Consider the following 8,673-nt stretch of genomic DNA (forward strand, 5'->3'; position numbering starts at 1 on the left):
CTTGGAAAAGAAGTTCTGTAGTTTTTAGAGCCCAGTGGAGATATTTCCAAACACACTTTGCCACCTTTAAGGTTTGCCTAAGGCTAGTCTTAAATTATCCTATGAATTCCATGTAGGAGAGTCTTTACACTATTTCTGATTCGCTTTGTCTCTCCAATGGAAATCTTGTCCTGCATCCTTGGGTCTTTACTCTTTTTACCCCTTTGGCTCTTCTGCCAAGTTTTATAATGGGCAAAACCTTGCATAGTCTATCAAAGATTTAGGCATATCAATCATCATCTCTCTTCTACTACTTCAACAGCCTTTCATTTCTTAGGCCTCTATGGGGGTATTTCCATCCCTGGTAAGAGCTTCAGAAAGGTCTCCTCTCAGAGGGCTCCTGAAATACTGCTGATATACTTCAGCAAACACAAATCAGACTTTTAACAACAGCTATACTAGTTTTTCCAATTCTCAGTCACTGACATGTACCAGAGGCAAGTTTATAATAGCTTCTGGGTCCCATACCTCATAGAGGAAAGGATTAATTTTGGCACACTATTTCTTTTTTAAAATCTAGGGTGAAAAACCTATTGCTTTGCAATCCTGTCTTAAGAAAATTGCCATTTGCCCTTCAGCATATAAGAAAGACTACAACAAATGCTGATTTATAATAAAATAATATAGATAATAAATTCTACGCATGGAAAAACCAAAATAAATGAACTAGCTACCACAAAATATGTTTCATGGATCCTTTTGAAGGAGAACAACTGTAAGATATTCATAATTTCACATAAATACAAGTTTGAGACCCTCAAACACCACCTGCATCATTGTGTTCAAATGCCTCATTTTACAAATGAGCATATGAGATCCTGAGAAGGTGACTGATTTGGCCAAAGCTACCTATTCACAGAGTGCCACTTCTTACTGAAGGATTCAAGTCCATCTGGGAGTAAAAAACAACCAAACAAACAAACAAATAAACCATTGTGCTTTATTCTCTGCTTCCTATTTGCAAAACAACTGCTCTGAAAATATAGCCCTTGCTCTTATATGGTTGCAAGTTTCCTTAGACCTAACCAATCCGGGGTACTAAAGGGGTAACTTTCATTCTATTTACCCAATGTTCAATAGCTCACTACTCTCCTCATCTCATGGATGCGTATCTTACACTCCTATGTCTTGAGGTCTTCAGGTGCTACTCATAAGTCAATCTACCAGCACTATTTTCCTTTCCTCAACTATTGACCTGATCCTTCCAAGCATCCCCATACTGCTATTGCTCACTGTGCCCTCCAGGAGACTACTGGTGTCTATGCCAGGGCCAGTTCTATATTCAGTGTAAAAATGCCTTTCTTCTCTCTAGATCATCCTTTGTCACTGAGAAGCATAGGTGTACCACTTGTAACTTCGAGTTTCTGGTGTATCTACTTCACTCTTCTTTCTCTGTCTGCCAACTAGCTTTTGTTGCTTTTCCTTCACATGGCAGACTGTATTGCTGTGACTATAATTCAGTGGCTTATATGATTCAGCGCTAGGGAGAGACTTCCTGGACATCTGGAATTTCAATTCCAGGATCTCAGGAAAGAAAATCAGAATGACCTATCTTGAATAGAATGTCTATTCCAGGTCCAATCAGCCATGGCTAGGATTATAGAATACAAACATGTTTGCAATGCATTGGCCTCTAGGAAATGGGAGTAAATCTCAAAAAAGAGGAAATGGCCCATGGACTGAGCAGGTATCCAATAGGTCTACTATGGGGCCTTTAAGCGGACACCGTAGTGTCCATCCCACTTCTCATCTTCCTGTTTTGAGGCAAATTCTTTCCCTGTGTGAATCAAAGAGTGTGAATGTGTATATGTGTGCTGCTCATATGATCAACTTATCCAACATCCCTGAACATTTCTGAATCCCAGTAGTGAGCCGAACTTGGGCTCCAGCTTACATAAATTAGCCTCCCAATATATAAAATAATAGCTATAGGATTCACCCAGAAAATTTTATCTAGTATAATAACTTGAGCATAGGACTAACTTGCTCAGCCTAGCTTTCTTATCAGAGAAAATGCCCAAAGCCAATCCTGATTGTGTGTTAGGTAATGAAAGTAGCCATATCTTCTCCACTCCACAAAATCTACCTTGAGATTCTTAGTCTTTGAAACATACAAGTGTGATTTTAAACACCAGTGTGTAATTGTGTTCAAACTAATTCTCTTGTTTGTTTACTGGGGAAATATCATAACTTGTTTTCATAGTGCCAGAGAAAAGGAAATCTTTCCATCATCTCAGAATTGGGACATCCCTAATAACAGCATGCTCCACCTTTCCCTTTGAGGCAAACCTCTTCCATCTACCCAACCTAGACAGTGCAAGTGGGGCAGTGTGGCTTCGGAACACTAGTGATTTTGCAGGGGTGCTGGGCTTGGCTTTCAGCAAGGATGCTGCGGGCCAAGTTTTCTCTCCAAGAAAAGAACAATTTGGAGAGAAATTCATCTCATTTATTGTAAAACAAGAAAATGCAATTATGCAATTTGCAATTAAAATGAGGCTTTCAGTCTTTAAATTTAAATTGCTGAATCACTTAACTTGGTGCTTACATATTGCCTTATATATTTTGTATTTCCTGTGATTATGTCTCCTCTTCCCAGTGATGGCAGAGACCAGACACTAAGCTTTCCAACTCTTCCACAGCCATTTTTATGGTACCTTATACATCGTAACATCTATTGCTTATTGACTTAAGCTGGGTGCAAACACTCACGTTTTAATTGAATTTTTTAGATTAAATTGAATTCTCCAAATGAACACTGAAGGCACAAGCACAATGCTGTTTACCATTCATTATTTTGTGGAGTCTATTTTGAATTTTGAATCATCTCTATAAAAGGCTCACCCCCCCTGCTTTCTACTAAATCTGAAATATTTTCAGTAAAATAGAAGACAAAATGACACCATGCCTCAAGTAAGAGTTGCAGTCAGCAGTCTTAAGTTCTGTCACCAGCTTCACCTGAGTTTATCCCTCCCTTTGAAACAACTTTCCCTAATCGGAAAAATCTTCTAAGAGGATAAGTGGAAGCTCCCACTGAGAGATACTGATCCGGGATTCTTCTGGTAAATGCCATTAAGGTAAATACTTGGTAGATACTCTGTCACTGAAACTCTCTTATCTGCCTGAGGTCATTCTTTTCTCAGGGTTTTAATCATCACAGAGGGATCTGGACCAGGCCACAGTCTGATGCAAGAGTCAGAAGGAAGTACACCAGTGTCTTCCCTACAACATCGTTTACATTCTAGGAAGGGATTAATGATAAATCTATCTACTCAACCTCTTCCTTTTTTTTTTCTTTTTTCTTTTTTCTTTTTTCTTTTTTTCTTTTCCTTTTTTTTTTTTTTTTTTGGTCTAAGCAGAAAAAGGAGTGCTAGGGAAGGGCCCAGTGTTCTTCAGCTAAGCAGGCGTGGGAAAGATGAGAGGGCCATGGCTACCAGGATATATTTTGTACTAACTGAACAGGCCCCAATACTTGAGGTTGATGTCCGTTGCAGGTCATTGATCGTTATTTGGACCATCCTTCACCTTAGGTCACAAACAGACATCTCTGACATTTGTTGTCTCTCTTCATCCATTGCTAATACTTTCCTAAGATAGCTATTTCCTTGTCCATTTCTTCTTTTAAAAATTCTACTTATAAAGAAATCTCGGGGGATGAGGGTGACTGGGTGACGGGCACTGAGGGGGGCACTTGATGGTATGAGCACTGGGTGTTATGCTATATGGTGGCAAATTGAACTCCATAAAAAATAAATTTAAAAAATTCTTAAAAAAAAAAAGAAATCTCCCCATTCAGCACCAGCAAACACATCTCTTTTCCATAGCATTTTCAGGAATTAAAAGAATTCAAAAAATATAAAGACAATCTATGTTCCTTGATGGATGAATGGATAAAGAAAATGTGATAGTTACATACAATAGAATACCATTCAGCTATAAAAAAGAAAGAAATTCTCCATTTGTGACAACATGGATGAGCCTGGATTGCATCATGCTGAGGGAAATAAGCATGCTTAGAGATAAATTCTGCATGCTCTCACTTATATATGGACTCTAAAAATGACAAACTTATAGAAGCAGAGAGTGGAATGGTGGTTGTGAGAGAGCGGGAGGTAGGGAAATGGGAAGGTATTGGTTGAAAGGTACAAACTTTCAGTTATGAAATGAGTAAGTTCTAGAGATCTAATGTACAGCATGGTTACTGCTAATAACACTGTATTATACACTTGAAGTTTGCTAACAGAGTAGATCTCAAGTGTTCTCATAAGAGAAGACAATTATGTGAGGGGATGGATGCATTAATTGTCTTGATAGTAGCCATCATTTCACAATGTATATGTATATCAAAACACTATATTGTAAACTTTAAATACTCACAATTTTTATCTGTTAATTACACTTCAATAAATCTGATGGGAGAAAGAATTTAAGGAAATTCCTTCTTTCTCCACACTTTTGCAGTACTTATTATCTGTAAGTATAAGTTTTACTACACATGACATTCTACTACGGTTCTGTGTATACATTTCTACGCTTCTCAGTTGGAATATAAACCCCCAGTGGGTGAAACCAAATAGTAGAGACAGTTTTTTTCTCTTTCATGTTTACTCTAGAGCCTTACCCCTGGTATTTAGGGAGCAAATATTTACATATTTATAAAATGTTAGATTAGTGATGATATACACGCATGTTCTACTAAGACTAAAATATTAAAACTAGTAAAACACTTTAAATGCACGTAATGCAAATGCATGTTCTTTCAAAATCTCTTTCTGCCAGTTATTGCATAGCTTTGCCCAAATTTCCCATCTTCAGGCACCAAATAAAGTTTTTTTCCAGAACTGTAATGACATTTTTAATACAGTAAAAAAATTGGAGATGAGATTCATTTTCAGAAAACCAAAATAATTGTTTTGCAACATTCTCCATGCTATATATAGCAGACATCACAAGAACTCTTGCTCCTACATTGTTTCTATGAACATCATTTCTGGGGCTTCCTTCTACAAAACAATTTAAAAAATGGGACAGACTTTTAGCACAAAGGAAATAGTTGCTCAAGAAAGCTCTTATATATGGTATATGTTCAAACCATTTAAGAAATACTAAAGTAACCATGTTCTTAGGGCAGGAAAAAATGTTCCAAAGAAAATAATCTGAAATTTTTATTTGTACTCACAAAGTTAGGGGATTTAACGAGTTATTCAGGGGAAAGGGGACTCTGCTACCTTGTTTGTGTCCCAAATTTGTCTTCGAATTTGAACCTATGGAGTCACTTTTCTTTTGGCAGATGATGGTAGGAGACCAGGCTGGCTGTAATGGTCGACAGAGTGGGACAGATCAAACAGACCACTCCCACTGACTCATTCATTTATCGATCTTCCCATTCACTCATTCATTTATCCTTCCCTTTATTTCACAATTATTATGGAATACCTACTGAATACCAGAGTCACTGCTAGGTGTCAGGTATACACTGAGGAGTACACAGACCCATTGTCTACTCTAGCAGAGCCTACAGTTAGTTTAGGGGGGCCAGTCAGGCAATAAAAAAGTAAACGGGCAACTATAAATAAAAACTGTGATCAGTTCAGGCCACACAAAAGATTCTACTTTTGATTGTGTGGAGGGATTTTGCAGAAGGCATTGTGGTCAGAGAAGGTTTTCCTGAAGAAGTCATAGTGAAGTTGTTGCCCAAAGGATGAAAGGATTGGTCATAGGGATGGCTATGGTTGAGAGAGTTCTAGACAGAGGCATTAAAACCTAGAGTGGGAGAAGAGCTCATAGTCTCAGCAAAACTGAAAGAAACCAGGGTGCTGGAGGATGGAGTCGGAGGGCACGACATGTAGATGAGGTCAGGGAGGCAGAGAGTAAACAAATGTTACAGGATTGGCTTAAATCATGGTGAGTAACTTTGATTTTTTTAAAAAATAAAGTGAAATGAAAAGTTACTGAAGGTTTTAAGTAAGGGAATATGCTGATTCCCCTTATATTTTCAAAAGACTATTGAGGATGTTTTGCTGAGAACAGAAAAAGGGGAAGGAAGGATGGAAGCAGAAAGACCTGGGGAAGGCTGTTACAGACATCACGGTCTAGGGGGGGAAAGAAGGTGGTTTGGGGAAGGGGGTGGCAGTGAGGCCAGAGAGAGATGGACAGACTGGAACTCTGTGTTGAAGACAGAGGCAACAAGACCCAGGAAGCGCTTCATTCACTGTGGAGGGTAGTAGAGAGGAAAGATTTAGGTTTAGGTTTCTGATTGGATGGTGTTCCCATTTTACCAATGTGGAACAAATGAGAAAGGAATCGGCAGGAGATTCTGAGATGAGATTAAACATCCCTATGCCTTTTAAAATTAAATAGTCTTTTTTAAAAAAACAAAATAGTATAATGCAGCCAAAATAAATACGAAGCGCTCTCTCTCACTCTCTCTCTTTCCTTTGTAGACAATTACTTGTGAAAAACTACAGATTTAGAACACTCTGAAGGCCATTCTTTACCTGGTAGGATACCAAACACAGGCATAATCCCTAGCATGGGGGTTTGCAAACTTTCTCAGTTCATGATGCCTTTGGTGTAATTTTTTCACGGCATCAGCAACAGCAAATGAATTACTTAATGGTTTTTTTTTAACTAGTTTAATCCAAACAAACTGGAAAAAATCTATTTCATTTCAACTTTAAATAACCATAACTAAATGTACTAATGGATTGAATGTATGTGCTTCTGGGGCACTGCACAGCTTCTGAGACACTGCAGTCAGATTGGACACTGCCACCTTTTATTTCCCTTCCCATTGATTTCTGCATTGCCACTTGCTTTTTATCACAGCGACTTTGGAAAACCCAGCTTCTCAAAAATATAGCATCAGTAAATGGAATGTAACACAACCTAATGTTGAAACTGTGAATGTCCCTAAGCTAATAATTTGCCTCTGTCCAAAAGACATTATGTATTGCTGCTTCCCTCAAGGATTTAAAATATCCTGCTGTTCCCCTATAGTTCCCTGAAGTTCTCTGGGGGCCCTCTGGCAAATAGTGTAGGAAATGTGACCTTCATGGGCTATAAGGAATTTTATGTAAACCTTAACCTGTGTTCTCAGGGCAAACAGCATTCAGGGTAGGCACTGGCAGTCCAGATCTTTTCTGGAATCAGCTTCTCCCTCTCTCTGCGGCACCAGGTTACCAAAGTCATTTCCACCTTAGGCATATGTTGTTTGTGCCTCATCTTATTGTGCTTCCCAGACACTGCACTTTTTACAAATTGAAGGCAACCCTGCATCAAGCAGGTCTCAGCTCCATTTTTCCAACAGCGTTCGTGCACATCGTGTCTCTGGGCCATATGTTGGCAATTTTCACAATACTTCAAATTTTTTCATTATTATTATATTTCTTACAGTGATCTGTGATCGGTGATTACAGCTCACCGAAATCTCAGATGTTGGTTACCGGGTTTTATCAATGAAGTATTTCTCAAAGTATATACATTGGTTTTTATTTTTATTTTTTAGACGTAATACTATTGTACACTTAATAGACCACTGAAGAGTGTAAATGTAACTTTTATATGCACCGGGAACCCAAAAACTCCATTCGACTCCCTTTATTGCAGTATTTGCTTTATTGCAGGGGTCTGGAATGTCTTCAGAGTGACGGATACACGCTTTGCACACTCACAAGCCTCCAGTGGGTTTCAGGTCGTCCTTTGGAGCAGGAGCCAAATTTGGCCTCGACCTGAGATCCTCCATGGACTGACTGTGGCTTGCACGTCTCTCCGTCTTGTTGCTGCAGCTGTCCCTGGGACACCCTCACCCAGGCCCCGGCAGTCCCTGTGGGCCCTAGACTCCACCTCTGGGGCTGTGGGCTGTTTCAGATCATGTGATGCTTCCTGTGGTCCTACCACCCATCCACCCTCCTGGTTCCTCAACGAGGAAGACCCACTTTGTCCATGTAGCTTTTCCCAATAAACTCTGGAGGCTGATCACTCCAAATCCCGGGGCCCCGGAGCGTGGAGGGGGTTGCCAGACTGCTTGTGAGTCCTGTTGTCTCTCCAGGTTCCAGCAGCTCAGTTCCTGAATCCCTGAACTTCCCATGCCCTTGCCTCCTTAGCTGCAAACAGGCAGAATGGCCCTGCCTCAGAGGAAGATAAATAATTTCTTACTGGAAACTGCTTAGATCAGTGTCTGACACAGAGACGTTTAGTGACTGAAGCTCTGGTTATTGTTGTTGGTGTTTCCATTATTTTAATGACAGATTATCCCGTTTAACTATGTTTGCTTTTCTGTAACTACAGTGAAAGAGCCTCCTCAAGGGCAAGTGCCACGCACCATGCTTCAAATTCTGAGCTTACTTGAGAAAAACAGCACAGTTTCATGGATTATTGTAAAATAGTCATGTAAACATGTGATTATATAATCAGGATTCTTAGATTTTTTATGTAAACGAAGTTCTCCAAACTGACTTCTCCCAAATGTGTGCCAAAACTTTGACAAAACAATGATAATCAATCTATTTGGAAGCTTTCTAAAATAGTCCTCTGAAGTATGTCTGAAATACTTTCCAAATACTTCTCTAAAATAGTTGCTAAAACATTCCTCCGCTCTCTTAAGGAGAGAGGCTACCAAATATAAATCAAACTCAT

Source organism: Canis lupus, chromosome 4 (genome assembly GCF_003254725.2).
Source record: "Canis lupus dingo isolate Sandy chromosome 4, ASM325472v2, whole genome shotgun sequence".
Taxonomy (NCBI): Eukaryota; Metazoa; Chordata; class Mammalia; order Carnivora; family Canidae; genus Canis; species Canis lupus.